The following is a 22,728-nucleotide window of genomic DNA, read 5'->3' as shown; positions in this document are numbered from 1 at the left end:
AATATTTAAACAGAAGAAATAAATACTAAACATTAAATAAGAATAAAAGCAGCATAGAAATAAACACAACTTTTGTTATATGGCAATATCTCTACAAAGTTGATAAGCAGGTGAAGATATAAAAACAAAGACTGCTTTATCAAGCAGAGCTACAGTTCTGGTCTTCTGACCCACTTTGCCAGCAATGTCATACAAAAGCCATATATATAGAAACACAAATCTCCGCAGGGTACTCGGTAATGGAAAATACTGCCTGGCTATCCATTTGCCTTCATCAATAGTCTGGACAAAAGACAACCTCGGAGCCAAAACCAATACTTTATAATGAGCAGACAAGGTCAAGAACTGACATATTGCATCCCAGCTGTGATTTCCCATCTTGTCATGTTAAAAGTGCTCTATAAAGTCATTTTTTTAATGAAATGATTGAGAAACAGCTGCAGCACTTTTGTGAGAATAACTAGAATAACTAGAACAAACCACATATCCACAGTTAATATATATACTACAAAAGGAATTAAATGAAATATTTTAACCGCACTCTCACCTCGTGGAATATGTGTGAATATTCTGCAAGTTTAATGTTTTGCAGTATATGAAAAACACAATATAAAACCAAGCTCACACTTTCAAAAAAAATATAATAATACTGTTTTAATTATCAACTCGGTTACATCTTTATTGTACGACTAACAGCTTATGAAATTCTTAACTACTTTGAGCTAAAGTTTTGCATGTGCCATTATGTTTTATAATTCAGCAGTATGGAAGCCAAATGTTAAATGGATGATTCCCATAACTAGAGAACACTGTCTACAGATTATAAAACTAAAAATCTTCTCAAGAGGGATAATTATACAAGCCAGGTATAGAGTCTTTAGGATTCAGAGCTGTAAATAGTATTTTGCCTTGTCTGATTATGTGGTCTGTATGAGCTCAGCTTTGTTGCTCCCTTTTCCTTGCAGACCACATTTCACTGGTGGAGGAACAGAAACTGAATATTAAGATGGCTATGTTGACTATGAGGTCAGGTAAATGGATAATAGAACTTTTTGTGGAAAATGATGGGCAGTAGGCTCATTGATGCACCAAAACAGGATGAAAAAGATTAATTAGTGGAATAAGGTGGCGTTAAAAAGACTGATATAATGGGACAAACAGTTCTCCAGGTGCATACATTCTGGGGTTCTTAAAGACAGATAAACTGCAGGTGCTGGAGGAAGTGAGGCTTGAGCCGGGGGTTAGAAGCACATAATGGACGAATACTTGACTATATGTCTACATGAATACAAATAGAATGCAAACATAAAAAATAATAGTCTTCTGTCTGCTATCCCTAATTATTGCATCTGTCTTTCTGCAGACACTCATAGTCTACTCCCCTGTATTCTTCCACCCATCCCATGTTCTCCTGAATGCGCCCATTGATTTTGTATAAAATATCCATCAGGAACCCAACTCCATTTGCCTGCAATTCTTTCTTTGAAGTTGGATTTTCTCATGCCAAAGCTGAAAATTTTCCCCTGTATTTGAAAAATCATGCCCTAGCCTGTCTCTCTTGACCATCTGATGTAGCTTAATTCCTTCAGCCCTCAGAATGGCTTTGTGGTCCCAGATCATACCATTCTTTCTCTTCTGTACTCAAGGACTAGAGTTCCAGTCTATCCCTTATCTCTGTATACAACCTCCATTCCATTGCTTCCTTCTTTCTGGTTGATTTTCACTGTCTAGTTAGTTAATTACTTCAGATGGCTAACAGAACTGTGATGTCTAGTTTTATAGCTCAAAGTATACCTGCTTGAAGTGTTCAGAAGGATAAAGCCTGATGAAGGTGTAGATCAGTGTGTATATTGAACCTAGTCAGCCACTGTAGCTAGACAGCATGTGCATATGTTATTGAGCACATGCAAGATCAGTGCCATTTTGTATATTCAGTCAGTGGGAGTGCAAGGCTGAATGAAGATGCACATGTGAATATATTAGAAGTAATGAGTCAGTCAGTGTGTGCAGTTCGTAGTATATGTTCCAGTTACAGCTCTTGATGTGTTTATGTACAGTAAATGACTTGAACATATTTCTTGCCTCAGTGTCTTATTTAAATACATGAGACACTTAACATGGTGTCAGAATTGGATCCAAAGTTGAAGCAACTCACAAACCATAAGGCACACAGAAGTGGAGCAATATCCAGGAGCGAACTCGCAAACAAGTTGGTGGTTATTCAAGTTAGTTAAATTCATGTGTACCCAAGAAGACTGAATGTTGCAATTAAATCAAAAGGTGCTTCAACAAAGTATTAGTTTAAGGGTGTGCACACGCAACAAAGTATTATTTAAGGGTGTGCACACTTATGCAACCAGCGTATTGTATGTTTTTTATTTTTTATATTTTTCCTCTAACAGATCTGTTTGTTTTTCAATTGAATTGTACAGGTTATAGGTCTCATTAAAGGTGGGAAAAGTTTTGAAATGATTTATTGTGGTCTCATTTTTTTACATCACAAAAACCAGGGATGCGTAAACTTTTTATATCCACTGTACCTTTGTTCTTGTATTTTGCAATGTCGAACAGCATTAAAGAGGAAGGATGTAGATCAGTGTGTGCACTGAAACAAATCAGGCACTGTAGATAAACAGCACATGCATGTAAGTTACTGAGCACATGCAAGATCAGTGCCATTTTGTATAGTCAGTCAGTGTGAAGGCAAGCGTGAATGGAGATGCGCATGTGAGTGTGTTAGAAGTGATGAGTGGGTCAGTCAGTAAGCATATGAAGTTTGAAGTATATGTTCCAGTTACATGTGTTTATGTACAATAGATGACTTGAACATATTTCGTGACTCAGTATCTCATTTGAATACATAAGACATGTGACAGAAGGAGTAGAAAGTACTGAAGAACTTTAATAAAGTATAAAGACTTTAATAAAGTATATCTTCACAGTTCTTGAGGTAGATCCGTTTTTGTATTTCAAGTTAGATTTGTTTGTATCTGGCCTGGTTTATCTGCCTGAGCTCCCTCACTGATACCCGTTCTATGCTTTTCCAGGAAACCAGCGAACTAAAATTATACTGAGAGTGAATACATATTAGCATGGCTGAAATCGCAGTTAATTTTGTTTGTCTTACAGACCTTTAATACATTAGGTATCACTGTAGGTCCTGTTACTTCATAACTTCTCGTCCTATTTCAGGGACCAATTTTCAGCATGTTCAAAGCAGTTCACAAAGTACAATAGTGATACTGAGGAGCTATGCCCTGTGCCTTAAGCTGCGTAATAGTGCAGCGAGCATGAAAAATAATCATTTGTTCTGAATGGGATTAAGGGTTTGGGCACCCTATTATGAGGGGGTTGGATTCGCCAGATATTTACTTCTGTAATAGTATCATTCAGAAATTAAATAACTGCAGAAATTTTTATAGACCGTAAGCATTTCAGGAAGTGTGATATATATATATATATATATATAGAGAGAGAGAGAGAGAGAGAGAGAGAGATCCCTGTCATATGATAGAAACCTCATTTGACTGAAACTCACTTGACTGAAACCATAAGACTGAAATTTCGAAAGACTGAAAAGTCACTTGACTGAAACCCATAATACTTAATTTCAACATACTAAATTTTAAACTGGACCATATAATACCAGACTAGGTGGGGGGTACACCACACACCCCCAGTGTGGGGGGCTGTGCCACCCACACCCCCCTAACTATATATACTAACTCCAGGATCACACTACAGTGGGGAAAAGGGCATATTAGTGGCAGCATGTAGACTACTGCAAGGTAAGTGAAAGGTATATGCCCTTTTCCCCACTATAGTGCAGTTCTGGAGATAGTATATATAGTTGGGGGGCACAGCCCCCCACATTGGGGGTGTGGGGGCATAGCACCCCACCTAGTCTGGTTTTATATGGTCTAGTTTATGATTTAGTATGTTGAAATTTAGTATTAAGGGTTTCAGTCTTATGGGTTTCAGTCAAGTCACTTTTCAGTCTTTTGAAAATTCAGTCTTATGGTCTCAGTCAAATGAGTTTCAGTCAGATAAGATTTCTCTCATATGATAGGGATCCATATATATATATATATATATATATATATATATATATATATATACATATATATATATATATATATATATATATATATATATATATATATATATATGCTTTTACATTTATTTTTTTATTTTATTTATTTATTTGGTAGACCATGAGTACAAATTTCCCAGCATTGTGTTACTTCAGAGTGATGATATGTATGTGCTAGGAATTACTTCCCTCCACATGAAGGGGTGCAGGACCTGACACCAGGAAAATGTTTTTTTAATATAGTGTGCTTAGATATTTGTTTTATTGGTACTATTACCTTCTATGTTATTTTGGCTTTACTGAATGAGTATTCACAAAGGATTCTGTGAGTACCTTTATTAGACAGAGATAGTGCAGTTTTTCTTGCCTGATCTAAATGTTTCAAACAGTCTATTCCTTTGCAATGCATGTGAGTTATTTCCCTCACTACTCAGGCTTTTCTCTTGCATATCTTATGTGTGTTTTCAGCACCATGTGAACTGTGTGAATCACAGTACAGTGATTGTATGTCATGTGTATTTCTTTCTCCATGTACAGTCCCACAGGTGAGTTATACAACACAAGTATTGTTTCCCTTGAATCTGTATTCCTGTATATGCATCTCAACGTTCTCCTAGTTTTGTTGTTTTGTTCATCAGTCTATCCACAATGATTGTTCCTGTTATGATGAATAGTCATGACATTTTCTTGATAATTTGCTCTATGCTGAATCCTTCACCCCTGTATTATGTCCCCAGCTTGTTGCATTTATCATCACTGAATCACAGTTGCCATTTTCACGTCAGCTTCTCACATCCTAGAGTCTGCCATTAAAATGGTTGTCCCTCTCTTCTATCTTCTTCTGTTACCCCTGTTTTGGTATCACCCACAAAGATGTAAATTCTATTTCCAGTGCCCAGCAGTATGTTGCATATGAATGCACTTAAGAGCAGATACTCCAGGACTGATTCCTGGATTGGCCTTCTACTTAAAGGTCTTCTTTTGAACAAAAATCACCCTTCAGTGGCATTGTCAGGTTACATCTTCTAGTAACATTCTCAGTCAGTCATTTCATTGTCTACCCCTACACATTTCAGTTTTTCTAGCAACTTCTAGAGATGAATGTTTTGCAGCAAAGTATATGCTATCAGCTAGTTCTCAGTCATCTACATTCCCCATCTCTGAGTCAGATAAATGCATATGTTCATATGATAGAATATTTGGGTCACTTACACAGATGAATTAATGTACTGGAGAAGGTTATTCTCCCCAAAGAATATGAAGTACCTTTTCCTCTGGCTATTTTCCATAACTTTTTCAGAAGTGAGTTTCCTGGAGCTGACTGCAGTCCGTCCATTCTGAAATGACACATGTTAAATATTTCCAGTCAGAAAGCATCTACTCCACAGCGAGGGTCCAATTAAGCAGCACCATAACAGGATCTGTCAATATCTCAGCTGGATTTTCCAGGATCCTGCAGAGATCATATGGCTCCTCAGTGATGTCATTATATAGGGACAGGAGTTCCTTTGCCACTCTCTTAGTGCCTGTTTCTTCATTTATCCACCTTCCTCATGTCAGCCTGCCTGCATTCCTTTGAAGTTAATCTACCCACATCTTCCTTTGTAAAGCCCCCCAAAAAAAATGTGTTCTTTTTTTTTATCACATAACTTTTTCCGTCCTTTATTCCTTCAACCAGGCCTCTTTCCTTCCTTGCTTTGGCATTTTTTTCATTTTTCTGATTGCCCTGTCATAGTTTCATCATATTCATCCTACGTCTTCTCTGCGACCTCTTCTCCTTTCTCTAAGCCATTTCCTTTATTTCGGTGCCATTCCATTCTTACTGTTCCTTCAGCCATATAGCATTGTCTTTCTTTTAGACTTTCTTATCCAAAAGGTTTGTCCTTCTTTCCTTTATATGGTCTTTTTTCTGGTTTCACATAGGCCATTCATACATTTGTTGTTTTTATTTTTCAAATAAAAAGAAAAACAGCAATTCTGACTTTACAACACTCGGCTTGTACCTTTGCACTGTCTGGCAGCTGACACAGAGTTAAGGTTGGGAACTGCATTTCCTGTGGCACTGGGTTTGATTTCCTCAGCCCTCATTTACCTGTTGTGTGACCTTGTGCAAATCATTCAACTAAACAGTGTCTAAGGCAATTGTGAATTTGGGCTAGCCTCCTCAGTGGTTTATTGGACTGCAACCCAAGTAACAACCTATGAACCCATGTTTTGAAATTTGAATAATATAAAAATATAAAATTATTAAACTACATCAGTACTGAAGAATTCAAAATATACATCACAAAGCATATGGTGTCAATTGGATGCATTACATTTGAAGAAATTCTACCTTTCTTTCTGTATAAAGAAAGTACAGAAATATTTTTCTCTATTAACATAAGCTTCTCTTGTAAACAGATTATCCTTAGCATGTTCAAAAACCAGGGAAATGATAAACTTACAATAGTGAATTTCTTAAGGACCCCCACATAGCCAGCTTTTTAGGATGAGGTTCATATGCAAGAACTGCTGATTTAAGTAGGTTCACGAGTGATCACATGATCACAAACTCAAAAAACATATTTCAAGTCACAGATACCTACAGTGGCATGAATAAACATCATGCATGGTGCCATTAGTGTCTTGTGTAGTCTGTATTTTGCTCACAGACCACACATTAGCACAAGCTTTAAACACTTCCCAATATCATTCCTTTAACTGTTTGTAGTCTGACTCCAAGTGCTGCATACAGTAAATGCCACTGTGTGATCTACATAAGAAAAATATAAAAATTGCTGTCAGATACTGTAAAGTGACAGGCAAACAGCATAAGGGTGCTGAGTATTGCAATGTGTGTGTGTGTGTGTGTGTGTGTGTGTGTGTGTGTGTGTGTGTGTGTGTGTGTGTGTATGTGACTGTGCACGCACAGCAGAAAAATTGGATAGAAAGGCCCAGCATCCACTGTCACATGACATGTGGGAGGGGTTAAAGGAGAAGAGTTCAAAATGAGTGGCTGAAGTGAGATCCTTTCTTAAGGCAGGCTACTGCTACATCAGTCAAGCGAAACACTTGTGTCATTGTCTTTGTTGGGAGAGTTACCACAGCATGAGCAGGAGGATGCTGATGAACATGTGCATCATAGTAATTTGTATGTGTGATGCCATTTGTACTCTTGGTTTATATAGCAATTCTACATGACCAGTATAATCTAAAGTACACACAACACTTAAACATAGTGTGACCTGTGGATCATAGTAGCATATAGGTGGTAATGACAGACTATCATTACTGCTCATGAGTCATATGCTATTTTTGAGAAACAGAGTGACAAATGGTATCCACTACCGTTGGTAATGGCTTTTAATGACTGAAACAAGAAAACCTAATCTTTCAGTTCTGCGGTTTACTTCTGTGATTGTGTGGATATCACCTGTAACTCTGCTCCTCAGATGCTTTACATCTATGAATCAGAACAACTCATGTAATCATTAACTCCATTCCTCATGTATTTGGGGACATCCTGAGGGGCAGATCATTACATGAAGGAATCTAAAACTGAGTGGTGTTTCACTGGCTGATGGGCTGTGACATCACTGTTGCCTGTAAACAGTATAGTTAGGTTGTGAGTTAAGGTTTGATAGAGTTGTCTTGGGGCAGGCACAGCTGACACATGCAGGAAGTTATTACTGTGTTTATCTTCCATCTTTTTTAATGTTGTTGTTGTGCAACCACATTCTGCTTGCTTGCATGTACTTTATGTTTTATTATTTCTTTGCAGCTAGTTTGCTATTGTATGTGCAGGAAGAAGTCTTTATTCCATAGTTTAGAGCTTTGTGAATTCTGGGTGATATTAACCACCATTTTTCCATATCTACTCAATACCTGACCTGTTCAGTGTATTGAGTAGAGCAGGTAAATAGCCTTCTGCTTTAGGGAACTTTTGTTTGCTGTATAGAGCTATAGACTGTGATTTTTTTTTCTGCATACCCACTTACCAGCTCTATGCATTGCAGACCATGCTTGTGAAGAGGCCAATACTCACAAGTATATTATACAGGAGTTAATATGCAAGAATTTCTCACTTAATAATGTTCAAAAGCAATCCCTCACCCACAGAAGTAAACCACAGAACTGAACCTCTCTTGTTTGGCATCTACTTCTCTGAAGTACAGGCCAACACTAAGGGACTCTGGCTAACAAATTTCTCAGATGACTGCAAACTGGGAGCCATTATTGAATCTCCAAATGATGTGGATACTCTACAAAATGACCTTACAGAAACAGAGGCTCAAGCTCAATGCAAAGAAATGTATAGTTATCCCCTTTGGGAAAAAACATGTACCCATGAATTATCACATAGATGGCAGTACACTAAACACCGAAAGTGTGAAAAAAGACTTAGGGACACAGGTGGACAGTGGTCTCACCTTCAGTAATCATTGTCCCACTGTACTCATCCCTCATTAGACCCATTATAGAATACAATGCCCCATTTGGTATGTACCACTCAAGACATCTGCAACAACTGGAAAGGCCACAGAAATACCTCATTAAAAAAATCACAGGCCTAAAGTAGATGCCCTATGCTGACTGCCTTAATAAACTCCAGCTATACTCTGTCGCATATTGTCGACTCCGAGGTGATCTCTGCTTAACATATAAGCCCATGTCAAACCCAGAGCTGTTGGACATGCTACACTTAAAGAAATCCCAATCCCTCAGAGCCACATGCTCCAGGGATCTAAATCTTGTCATCACAATAAACAAAACATGCTGGAAGGATAGGTTCCTGACCCAGAGACTCCCCAGACTCTGGAATAGACTGCCCATACATGTCAAGCAGAGTGCCTCTTTGGCCCTCTTTAAAAGGAACCTTAATGATTGGATGGGAGAAAGGAAATTCACCCCAGGGATCACGTCAGCCACCCTGCTAGACAGAGGTCCAGGGAAGTAAATAGTGTGGGAAAAAATAGCCAGGGAATAGTTATGGCTAGGCTTGTATAGGCCCTAGGGCCAATAGCCTAGTACCAACCTATGAACCTATGAAAGATTAGGTGTTCTTGTTTCAGTCATTAAAAGCCATTACCAGTTTTGTGTACATCTGTGATAATTTTATTTAGACTTGGTTATCATTGCATGCTGACCATATACAGAGGACTAAAGAGCCTATGTTCTTCTTCTGTAAATTCTACAGTTCAAGTCCACTGGCTGTATACTAACATATACCTACACTCAGATACTCATGCATACCATCCATCACCTTATTTAATGTTTATACTTTAAAAGCAAGAAAATATTTAAGTCAGTACAAAAATAAATGCCAAACCACATGGAACTAGCTTTGGGAAAACTGATATAGTTTTGGCAGTGCCTGTGTGGAATTGTCACTTAGTTTTCACAGAAAACAGACTCAGAGTCTTAGACAAAATGACTTTTGGACTAGGTGCCTGATGCCTATAGCTTTTCAAACATATCAAGCACTCTGCAGATATTCATTTAACTTGTCTTCTTTGCTGATACATTAGAGTGGCCTTGCATCCTACATTACTGCATTATTTTTGTAAGAACTTTTAAATCATGTATGGAGGTATGAACATAGGCCCTCAGAAAACATGAAGATTACAGGTGCTTATTAATGGTGAGAGTGGTGTTAGCAGATATTTTAGCTGTTGCATGAGGCCTGAGGCACACCAAGACCACATTAAACAAAGAAAGATTACAGAAAAAGACAGCTTTAAGGAGGATGCAGTCATCTTCTCCACTTTAACTGCAGCACCTAGAACCTTTTTGCAATGTAAAAAACATGACTTGAGTCATAACCAATAATAACTTTAGTTTGTGTATTGCTGAGAAAGATTTTGCCAATAAATGTATTGGTTATGGCCAGCAACAGTCATATTCCATTGCATTTATATTACATCAGTGATCTGAGCACTAGCACACAAAAAGTGTCTGACTGTATACCAGAACTTTAATTGACTTGGGTATATAGTTACACAAACACTAATTCCCAATATTTAAGTATCAAAAGATATTTTATCAATTTCAGTGTTGCAGGTAAACTTGATTATGCAATTTGCATATTCTGGTTTAGCTCACCTGTCAACAAAAACATAATTACCATTAACAGCTAACATAATGCTTTGATTGCCATAAGAGAATTTAATGCACTTTACTACATATTACAGTCCCTCTGAAGGCTGTCCCTGTGCCCCCAGAACCCGCCATCACATACCTCCTTGAGCTATGTCCACATCTGACTGCACATCCAGTACAGAAACACTGAAGACGTAGGAGGAAGAACCACTCTGCTTATAAGCTCATGGAAGACAGCACCTGTTAAGAAAAAGAAAAACATTAATGTGACTACACATCAGTATGAAATATCCAAAAAAGTAAATAAACGCAGTACAGTAGTATGCAAATCTGAGTAAATAAATTGAGTACAGTAGTATGCAAATCTGAGTAAATAAACTGATTACAGTAGTATGCAAATCTGAGTAAATAAATGCAGTACAGTAGTATGCAAATCTGAGTAAATAAATTGAGTACAGTAGTATGAAAATCTGAGTAAATAAACTGAGTACAGTAGTATGCAAATCTGAGTAAATAAACTGAGTACAGTAGTATGCAAATCTAAGTAAATAAACATAGTACAGTAGTATGCAAATCTGAGTAAATAAACTGAGTACAGTAGTATGCAAATCTGAGTAAATAAACACAGTACAGTAGTATGCAAATCTGAGTAAATAAACTGAGGAGAGTAGTATGCAAATCTGACTAAATAAACTGAGTACAGTAGTATGCAAATCTGAGTAAATAAACGCAGTACAGTAGTATGCAAATCTGAGTAAATAAACTGAGTACAGCAGTATGCAAATCTGAGTAAATAAATGCAGTACAGTAGTATGCAAATCTGAGTAAATAAACTGAGCACAGTAGTACGCAAATCTGAGTAAATAAATGCAGTACAGTAGTATGCAAATCTAAGTAAATAAACTGAGTACAGTAGTATGCAAATCTGAATAAATAAAGTGAGTACAGTAGTATGAAAATCTGAGTAAATAAACTGAGTACAGTAGTATGCAAATCTGAGTAAATAAACTGAGTACAGTAGTATGCAAATCTGAATAAATAAAGTGAGTACAGTAGTATGCAACTCTGAGTAAATAAACTGAGTACAGTAGTACGCAAATATGAGTAAATAAACGCAGTACAGTAGTATGCAAATCTGAGCAAATAAACTGAGTACAGTAGTATGCAAATATGAGTAAATAAACTGAGTACAGTAGTATGCAAATCTGAGTAAATAAACGCAGTACAGTAGTATTCAAATCTGAGTAAATAAACTGAGTACAGTAGTATGCAAATCTGAGTAAATAAACTGAGTACAGTAGCATGCAACTCTGAGTAAATAAACTGAGTACAGTAGTATGCAAATCTGAGTAAATAAACGCAGTTCAGTAGTATGCAAATCTGAGTAAATAAACTGAGTACAGTAGTATGCAAATCTGAGTAAATAAACTGAGTACAGTAGTATGAAAATCTGAGTAAATAAACTGAGTACAGTAGTATGCAAATCTGAGTAAATAAACGCAGTACAGTAGTATGCAAATCTGAATAAATAAACGCAGTACAGTAGTATGCAAATCTGAGTAAATAAACTGAGTACAGTAGTATGCAAATCTGAGTAAATAAACGCAGTACAGTAGTATGCAAATCTGAGTAAATAAACTGAGTACAGTAGTATGCAAATCTGAGTAAATAAATGCAGTACAGTAGTATGCAAATCTGAGTAAATAAACTGAGTACAGTAGTACGCAAATCTGAGTAAATAAACTGAGTACAGTAGTATGCAAATCTGAGTAAATAAATGCAGTACAGCAGTATGCAAATCTGAGTAAATAAATTGAGTACAGTAGTATGCAAATCTGAGTAAATAAATGCAGTACAGTAGAATGCAAATCTGAGTAAATAAACTGAGTACAGTAGTATGCAAATCTGAGTAAATAAACTGAGTACAGTAGTATGAAAATCTGACTAAATTGAGTACAGTAGTATGCAAATCTGAGTAAATAAACTGAGTACAGTAGTATGCAAATCTGAGAAAATAAACTGAGTACAGTAGTATGCAAATCTGAGTAAATAAACTGAGTTCAGTAGTATACAACTCTGAGTAAATAAACTGAGTACAGTAGTATGCAAATCTGAGTAAATAAACGCAGTTCAGTAGTATGCAAATCTGAGTAAATAAACTGAGTACAGTGGTATGCAAATCTGAGTAAATAAACTGAGCACAGTAGTATGCAAATCTGAGAAAATAAACTGAGTACAGTAGTATGCAAATCTGAGTAAATAAACGCAGTACAGTAGTATGCAAATCTGAGTAAATAAACTGAGTACAGTAGTATGCAAATCTGAGTAAATAAACTGAGTACAGTAGTATGCAACTCTGAGTAAATAAACTGAGTACAGTAGTATGCAAATCTGAGTAAATAAACGCAGTTCAGTAGTACGCAAATCTGAGTAAATAAACTGAGTACAGTAGTATGCAAATCTGAGTAAATAAACGCAGTACAGTAGTATGCAAATCTGAGTAAATAAACTGAGTACAGTAGTATGCAAATCTGAGTAAATAAATGCAGTACATTAGTATGCAAATCTGAGTAAATAAACTGAGTACAGTAGTACGCAAATCTGAGTAAATAAACTGAGTACAGTAGTATGCAAATCTGAGTAAATAAATGCAGTACAGTAGTATGCAAATCTGAGTAAATAAATTGAGTACAGTAGTATGCAAATCTGAGTAAATAAATGCAGTACAGTAGTATGCAAATCTGAGTAAATAAACTGAGTACAGTAGTATGCAAATCTGAGTAAATAAACTGAGTACAGTAGTATGAAAATCTGAGTAAATAAACTGAGTACAGTAGTATGCAAATCTGAGAAAATAAACTGAGTACAGTAGTATGCAAATCTGAGTAAATAAACTGAGTTCAGTAGTATGCAACTCTGAGTAAATAAACTGAGTACAGTAGTATGCAAATCTGAGTAAATAAACGCAGTTCAGTAGTATGCAAATCTGAGTAAATAAACTGAGTACAGTAGTATGCAAATCTGAGTAAATAAACGCAGTACAGTAGTATGCAAATCTGCTGTGTACAGGAACAGCAAACTGAATGGAATGTTATGAAATTACTTAAGCATGTCAGTGGACAAAGTACAGGGAGAAATAGATAGATAAGGATCTAAGATTAATACTTCAACTAGTGGAGTGTGTTACAGTTTAATGTAAGCATTCTCATAAGCAGTCCCAACATCTATCAATTCAGAGTCTCTTGACTCTTCAGCGGCAGTGAAACCAGCACAGTATGCTGAAGGTCTTCGGTTCGGGTCCCAAACGAGAGCTAATATTATCATTTCACTTCTGTAATTGTAACAGTGCCAAAGCAGATGGCTTTTTCTGTAGTTTTGTTTGTTTCTAGATTGATTATGAAATGCAAAGCCTTTTAAATTTAATTTAAAAGCAGAAGAAAATGTATGTCATAAATTAAGGAAAGCACTCCACATGGAATACAGATTACTCTCTGATACTCATACAAGGAAGACAATATAGTCCCAGCAGGGGCTCCAGTATCCTAGACCTGGTCATTACCAACATGGGAAATTGATGCTCCACACCTATGGTCACCCCCTTGTTAGTCAGGTCAGATCATAAGCTAATCATCCTTAACATCCACATCCAACCCCCACCCCCCAGTAAGGAAACCTCCATAAAAAACTTCTCCAAAGCCAACTTCATGCTACTCAAGACAGAAGTTACAAACTTCATGACACCCATGCAGACAGGAACTGAAAGTTCGACTGCTGAGTCCTACACTAAGGCACTATATGAGCACATACACTCATACATGAATCGTGCCATCCCAAATAGAACCAAGATGCTGTCCTCCAAAAAAAAGAAGCCAATCTGGTGGTCCGCTGCCATAAACAAACTTTACAACAAAAGGAAGAAACTGTTGCCAAAAAGAGGAAAATCCCAGGATGCAAAAAACTCCCTTACCAACCTCAGTAAGAAGCTGAGATCCCTCATAAAATCCTCCAAAGCTAGTTACGAAAATAAAATTGCCAAAGATTCCAAAGGCAATCACAAGGCATTCTATAACTATGTCAAAAATCTAAATGGCAATGCTCATATCTGCTCTAAGCAACAACAGAAGGGCATTAAATATACTGATCCCAAGGATATTGCCAGTATCCTGGCAGATCGATTCAGTGCCAAGTTCACACCCCTCTCATCCCTTAAATGGCCCACCTCAATACCGGAAGATTGCCAAATTCCAGTAATAACAGCCACACTGGTAATAAACGCACTTTCCAAAGCTAAGAATAAAGCATCCATAGGACCAGATGACATCCCGAGCTGTGTACTACATGAACTACAAAATGAACTGGCACCTCACCTAAGTGTCATGTTTAATCATACCCTCACCTCAGGCTTTATGCCCACTGAGTGGCGCAGAGCTACAGTTATCCCACTCCACAAGGGGGGATCCACCTTGGATCCTGGGAATTACCACCCCATCAGTCTGACGAGCCTGATCTGCAAGGCCATGGAACATATTATCATGGAACTTATAAACAAAGACATTGGCAACCTTAAAACACTGGAGCCCACCCAGTTTGGCTTTGTGAAGGGCCAATCTTGTCTCCTGAAGCTGACTGACTTCTTTGAATCAGACTCCAGAGCCGTGGACGAGGGTAAGGCAGTCCACACAGCCTATCTGGACCTCGCCAAGGCCTTTGACACCATCCCCCACTCTGGAATCATAGATAAACTTACTAAGCTGGGCATTAATCCCTACTTCACTCGATGGGTTGACAACTGGCTTACTGACAGAACCCACACTGTAAAAGTAGCTGATGCCAATTCCAGCTCCAGACAAGTGACAAGTGGAGTACCTCAGGGTTCAGTCCTGGGACCTCTCTTGTTTGGCATCTACTACTCTAAAGTATAGACCAACACTAAGGGACTCTGGCTAACAAAGTTCGCAGATGACTGCAAACTGGGAGCCATTATTGAATCCCCAAATGATGTGAATACTCTACAAAAGGGCCTTACAGAAACAGATGCTTGGTGCCAGAGTCATGGGCTCAAGCTCAGTGCCAAGAAATGTATAGTTATCCCCTTTGGGAAAAAAACATGTACCCATGAATTATCACATAGGTGGCAGTACACTAAACACTGAAAGTGTGATAAGAGACTTAGGATCACAGGTGGACAGTGGTCTCACCTTCAATAACCACATCGACACAACAGTCAGGAAATCTTTCTGTGTGGCACACCTCATCACTAAGGGCTTTTCATCCAGAAAAAAGGAAGTCATTGTCCCACTATACACATCCCTGATTAGACCCATTATAGAGTACAAAGCCCCATTTGGCATGTACCTCTCAAGACATCTGCAACAACTGGAAAGGCTGCAGAAATACCTCAGTAAAGAATTACAGGCCTAAAGCAGATGCCCTATGCTGACCACCTTAAAAAACTTTCACATATTATCTACTCCAAGGTAATCTCTGCTTAACATACAAGGCCATGTCAAACCCAAAGCTGTTGGACATGCTACACTTAAAGAAATCCCAATCCCTCAGAGCCACACATTCCAGGGATCTAAACCTTGTCATCACAATAAACAAAACATGCTGGAGGGATAGGTTCCTGACCCAGAGACTCCCCAGCCTCTGGAATAGACTGCCCCTACATGTCAAGCAGAGCACCTCTTTGGACCTCTTCAAAAGGAACCTTGATGATTGTATGGGAGAAAAGAAATTCACCCCAGGGATCACGTCAGTCGCCCTGCTAGACAGGGGTCCATGGAAGTAAATAGTATGGGAAGAAATAGCCAGGGAATTGTTAGGGCTAGGCTTGTATAGGCCCTAGGGCCAATAGCCTAGTACCAGCCTATGAACCTATGAACAGGGTTACAGACACATAGGTTTTTTTAGTGACTAACATACTCCCTTCACATTTCACACAGTATACTGCAAACATTGGGTTCCGGATGAAGAGATGATAAAAAATCAGCAAGCAAAGGAGAGTAGTATTGCTGGAACTGAATTCACCCTGAAGTCTTGGTGAGTGCCTTCATAAAGTGGATCCTGTTTTTACAAAATCTCACAAAAGCAACACTGATATATAGATTGTATTTTATATAGAATATTTCATGGACAGAAGTTAAAAAAAAAAGCTGGGTGCACAATTCCCAGGATAAAAAGTTCCCAATCCTGTTAAGCACACTGGAGTCAGGACTCAAAAAAACGACAGTGTACAGTCCTGAAGACACGGAAACATTCCTACAATGGGGTCAGGCCAGGCTTGAGGGTGCCCCCCCCATTGTAAAAGGAAGTAGTATTCCACAAAACCCAGAAAAACTGACAGTTCAAAAAGGAGCCATAAAGATGATAAAGTGGATTATTGAGGTTAAGAAAGAAATTATGTATTGTTACAATTTTGCAAGAAGCCCAGAATTTCTGGAAAGAAGATAATCAGAAATATTAAGTGCAAAATTACAGGAAAGAAAAATACTTCCACAAGGAAAAACATCAAAAGCTTCAAATGCAAATGCGTGTTCATTAATACAACAGATTAATGAAAAACATTATATAGACCAAGAAACATTCAGCTGTGTGGAAAAAGAAGTGTGAAAATATAAACAAATCCTAGAGATTTTTGAACAATATAAAAAAGAAATGGATATGGGAAAGAAACAGAGATTTGATATAGTGCAATATTTATGCAAAGGAGAAAGCCAAACTAATCAATACAAAAAAGCAACTCCAAAGATATTTGAAGAGACATACAGGCAAAAGCACCCAGATATGGAACATAGAACAAAAGATTAGCAAAGTGGAAGTTAAATAAATAGAAGCTGAAGCTACGGAGTATCTGAGAAGTGAAGGATTTAGCACTGAAGGTCTAACACAGAACACAGACTACATGACAGCATGATGGAACAATGAGTCCCCAAAGTAAGGAGAAACAGGTGGAGCAGGAGACATCTGAAGAAGAAATCTGGTCATTGGAAAGAATAGATTTAATATGGTGCAATATTTATGCAAAGGAGAAAGCAAAACTAATCAATACAAAAAGAACAGCACCAAAGATATTTGAAGAGAAGTACAAGCAAAGGCATCCAGATGTGGAACATTTTACAATGCACAAAATAAGAAAACAAAAGGGGAAAGTAGAAAAAAGGATTAGTAATGGAGAAGTTAAAGAAACAGAAACTGAAGTTATGGATCACCTACGAAGTGAAGGATTTAGTGCAGAAAATCCAGCTCTGATAGCATCATAGCATGATGGAACAGTGAGTCCACAAATTAAGCAGAAACAGGTGAAACGGGAAGCATCTGATCAGCTGCTACATGAAGATACTCTGGAGCCATCAGTAGGAAACCAGTGCAAAAATTCAATTGGAGTTGCACAGCAAGGGTAGGAACAAGAAATGGTGGCAACTTTGATGCAGTGTGTTGTGTAGTGATAGGTCAGTGAATTCCCATATGAAAGAGCAACAGATGACACAGGATGCAGCTGAAGAAAATATGTCACAGAAAGATATTCTGGAGCTTTCTGTAGAATGCCAGCTGGAAATGGACAACAAAGAAAATGATCTAAGGGAAGAGTTGCTTGATTTATTAGAGATGAAAATACATATTAAGAAAAAACTATAAAGCAACTAAGATACGCAGTGTATAGAAGAGGGAAAAGATAAAAAAAAATATTTAGAAAGGTGGATTTGATAAAAGCAATGTGCAGTATTAGAATAGAGCAGGATCTATCGTACACCATTGCAAATAATAAACTACAGACAGCACAGGCAGAAAAACTTAGAAGATATGCAGAAAGGCAATATGTGTTAGGCCTCTGTTGTATAACAGCAGAATACAGGCAAGTTATTTCATACTAATACTAAGGAATCATAAGTTATGAACCCTGACACTAAGATGCCTGATACAAAAAGTTATATACAAAACAAACACTAATATTATGGGATGTGCATGCACAAGTCCTGCCTATGTGGAGGTGTAGCCACACACTCTATGCAATGACACTAAGTACAGTGGATGGAACATATACTGTATGTCTCCTGCACAGAATGTGTCATCAGAAACTGTGTGTGAGTCACTGAACATGAAGCCACAAACTTTATAACTATGGAGTGCCACATGCAAGAGTCAGATTGACTAAAAACACAACTCACTAAATAACTGTCCTTTGCAGTACATCAATACATGGACCATCATTTCATATGAGGGAAAATGTACAATTCACAAGTCCAACAAACTATTGAACACAGTGTGACTGTCATGAAGAATAATGGCCATTTTCATTATGTCAGCATGATACATTTATGGAATAACACTTGTATTACAAAAGGTATGATGCAGTATTAGCAATACATAGGTGCTGCTGTTATAACCACGTGTTAACTTGTGAACAACCCTCTGTGTTGCAGTACTTGGATGTTATATATTCCCTAAAATAGTAAACATAAACTTCTTAAAGAATGCATGTAGTATGTTATCCCAACAGTGAAAAAAAGAAACATATGCACATACTACATGTATTCCATTGAATGAACCCTTACCCCATAAACCAGTATACCATCTATACTGGTATGTGTCTATTTAGAGAGCACTCTTGCAACATTTTGCAATAATATGTGCTGAAATATTCAAGCCAATTAAGCAATGAACAATGATAAGTCTTGTATATCATTCTGAAATGAAATATATCCATCAAAAAGAAGCTCATTGAGAAAAAAGGAAGGAAATTTGCCAAGCCTATTTGTCATATGCAAAGAGCAGTGCATTGCAATGTACCAAGCATGGACTGAGTCATATGCACCCTTCATTGTAAGAGATGTGACACAACATGGAGAAAATGTCATCATTATAGATATGTAAAAAGTGCACCTTGTACATCAGCTGCACATTGTGTGTACACACATTGTATGAACTGACAAATGTGCAATAACTCAACCTCTTTGCTTTGAGCACTATGTCATATGGCACATTTTAAAAGTTAACCTGAAGCACAGTGTTAACTGTAGCAACAGGCCCAGAACTATGAAAACCATTACGCAATAGACACACTGTTTTCATATACAAGATAACACAATATCAGGCCATTGAAAGATTATGAAAGCACACCTCCTTTCCATGACAAGAGCATGAAGATGTAAGGAATGCACCTGCAATAGAAAAATAACCAGGGCAATGTAAAAAAATAAATAAATAAGTCCACTTATCCAGTGCCGAGGACATAACCTGAATGCAGAACACGATTCACATAGTCCTGTGACTACAGCAGCAGCAAAACATGTTATGCCAATGCAACTTCCAACCCATCAGCACTGTGGGTGACAACCCTCAGCCATGACACGTGCACAATAAAGGCCACAGTGCCTGGTCAATAGGTGCTTACCATCAAGGTCATCTCATTGTGATAAGTGGTAAAGAAGAGCAATGGTTACCAGTCCACAGAAGGACATCGACATTACAGCTGAGCAAAAGAATAAAAATAAGTCAGTATACAGCTGCCTTAGTAATGATGCCATGTTGGTAACTTGAATGATGATGCACCTTTTGACCGTGGTCATTTCAGGAAGACCATCAATACACACATGTAATTCTTCATGGCATTACTTAGTACATTACAGCAGAACAAGGACACACATTAATTGGTGATGTTGACAGTAGAATCATTCAAGGAAATGCATAGTGCATGGTCCATTATACTTAGGTGTTGTCCAGCACCTTAACGCTCAACAAAACATAGACTGTCCATCCCAATGCAGTACTCTGTGGTCATTTCAGAACTGCATTTGTGGAAGGCACTCCATCTGTATGCCACGTATTTCCTCATGTGACATAAGAATCATTATCATTGGCATTAACCATATTAATGAGACTTGGTTTATATTACACTCCAAGTAAGTATACACATCCATATGTCACGACAGCCACATCACACATGACCAGATGCTGAAGGATGTGTCATACACAAGATCCACATTTGTTGCCAGTTACATGCAGTTAAAATTCAGGCCACTGAAGAATCCATAATGTGATAAGTGGTGACAATAGTCATTCAGCATAGGTGACCCCCATAGTTTGCAAGGAAACAGTAATGCACTGATCTCCCCATGTGAAGTTGCACACAACATTCAGAAAATCTAGCAACTTGGCAAGGTATTCATATAAATATTTCATAAAGTCTACATAATGCATATAAAGTCAATATGTCAGGCATATTAAGAAGTGAACACATATCATCCTGGTATAAAGTCAAAGTAAACTTTGTCATTCAGAAATCACACAAGTGCAAAAACTGAACAAAATTCCACGTCTCCGGACTGAATCTGCAGATAACATATAGACTATTTTCACAGACATTTATACAGATAACACCTAGCTATTACATAATGGTCATGCAGGTAGACAGACTAATACTGCACATAATAAGAAGCACTTACTTGCATGAAACTTTAGTATTACACAAGTAAAAATGTGTGTATATGAGTAAATGCCCACACAGTCTGCACCTGGCACACAAAATATGTGGAGACTGATTTGGCAGAGAATATGAAATATATCAACACTATAGTCACAACTGTCCATCTGAATATTAGTCTATGTAATGTCATAAAATGTACAGTCCATGATAATGAGCCTTCTTGGTGCTGACATGCGTCTTGTACTGCATTAGGAAACGTCACAAAGATCGCTTGAAAAGAGCCAACCACAGCGAACTTTAAACTTTAGTAGACCTCCAAATCTAAAAACACAGCTTCTGCACATGGCTGGGAAAAACATAGAGAAGGCTGTAATGTATGTGCGCACATTAATGCAGTAGTAGACCGTTAAATCCATAGCACATACGAATCCTATCTAAACATCACATAAGTAACTAAAGGATATGTTAGCAAATCAATGAAGGAAACAATGGCATATGGATGTGCACTATACATATATAGGGTCAGTAACCACGTGATGGTTGTATGGTTCTCATTTATACACTGTTGGAGATGGCACAAAATATGGTGGACAGCTGAAGGAAGTGTGATCACCAGTGGAAAAGAGTACCGAAACAAATAAGAACAGAAATGTCTAATACCACCATGTCCACAATGAGCAGCTGAAGGCTTAAGCATCAATGCAACCAGCAGTTGCCAGCATGCACCGGTTCCTTTTGTCTGTCTGTAGCCTACTGAATATTGTTATGATTAAGGCAGGTGTGAGCAAAAACTGTGCTTAAAACATTCATCTGAAACTGGGCATTCTTCTGCAAGGTCGAAAGTGTATGACCTACTGAAACTTAGACATTCATGTTCCATTACATTGTTCAGAGTAAGCATATTATGAAATCGTGTGAAGAAACTCAACCTAGGAGACTTTGCTCGTTAGCTTTATAGAGGCCAAGTCTTATATTTTTTTTTCAGGGCAAAATAATGTTTATCAATTGTATGTAATTAAGTTAAAAACAAGTACATTATATAAAATCTTCACCTGAAAGACTGCAGAAGAACTAACCCCACCATTTCAAAATGCAGAAAATGTAATCTACCTTAAAATCAAATCTAATTTGACAAATAAACGTATAGTTCTAAGCAAAATATAACTGGATTCAGTATATGGCATGTGATGAAATCTCTTGCTTCTTTGTTTGCTTTGTTTTATGATATATGCCAGAGCATTATCAGAGGATGTGAACATCCCAACATTATTTTGTAACAATAAACAATCCGCACTTACTTAATAAAATGACTGATGTGGAAAAAGATATACTGAGATGCAGTTATAAATTCCTAAATTAATGCATTGCAGAAATAGATGTGCCCATGCACATGCACGCACACGTGCACACACACACACACACACACACACACACACACACACACACACACACACACACACACACACACACACACATACACACACACACACACTCACACACTCGTGTGTGTTTATGTACGCATGTGTGGCACATCTGGAGCATAATGAAATACCTTGTGATGATGGTGTTTATTTTTTTACCTTGTAAGTTTATGGGAAATGTTTTCAGGAGTGATTAGTTCAGAAACTAGATTCCAAAAGCATTTATGCTAGAGATAGCATAATACTTCAATCACTCACTCCATATATAATTTTCTTGAAAGCCTTGTAGATAAATAGGAAACTACGGAGGCCTACTCCAGATTTTAAACATGATCAGCTCCACACTACACTGCAAAACGTCAGAAATATACATTAGCAAAGCACATCATTGAATAATTACAAAGCAATGGTGTAGCTCTTTAAAATCAAAGGGCCTTTCTGACATAGAGTGAGGCAACCCCATATGTCAAAAGTGTAACTGCAGGCATTACATAAGGAACAGTCACATTGGTGATATATGGATGAGTTGCACATGAACTCCCATCATTGTGAATTATCACCTTGGGTGATAGTTGTGCATATACAGTGTTCTGCATTTACAGTCATCCCCTTTGTGCATTGACAATAACTGTAAATTCAGTTTTTCAAGGTACACTTTAGCTATGCACCTGTACAACATGCCACCCACATTTAATGCCATTATGCTA

The 22,728-nt window shown here is 37.6% G+C and overlaps 1 protein-coding gene across 12 annotated transcripts in view; it reads right to left on the bottom strand.

Moving 5' to 3' along the window:
- Positions 1-22,728, bottom strand: part of PCBP3 (poly(rC) binding protein 3) — a 964,963-nt gene that overhangs the window by 528,144 nt on the left and 414,091 nt on the right. For all 12 annotated transcript variants that reach the window (XM_044075918.1, XM_044075919.1, XM_044075910.1 and 9 more), the window contains exon 2: positions 10,314-10,414. The gene's annotated coding sequence lies outside the window, so the exon portion shown is untranslated. The remainder of the gene's footprint in view (positions 1-10,313; positions 10,415-22,728) is intronic.

Source organism: Protopterus annectens, chromosome 6.part1 (genome assembly GCF_019279795.1).
Source record: "Protopterus annectens isolate FY-2018-M chromosome 6.part1, PAN1.0, whole genome shotgun sequence".
NCBI lineage: Eukaryota > Metazoa > Chordata > Ceratodontiformes > Protopteridae > Protopterus > Protopterus annectens.
The sequence above is the reverse complement of the archived record's forward strand: the minus strand, read 5'-3'. Positions and strand labels throughout refer to the sequence as shown.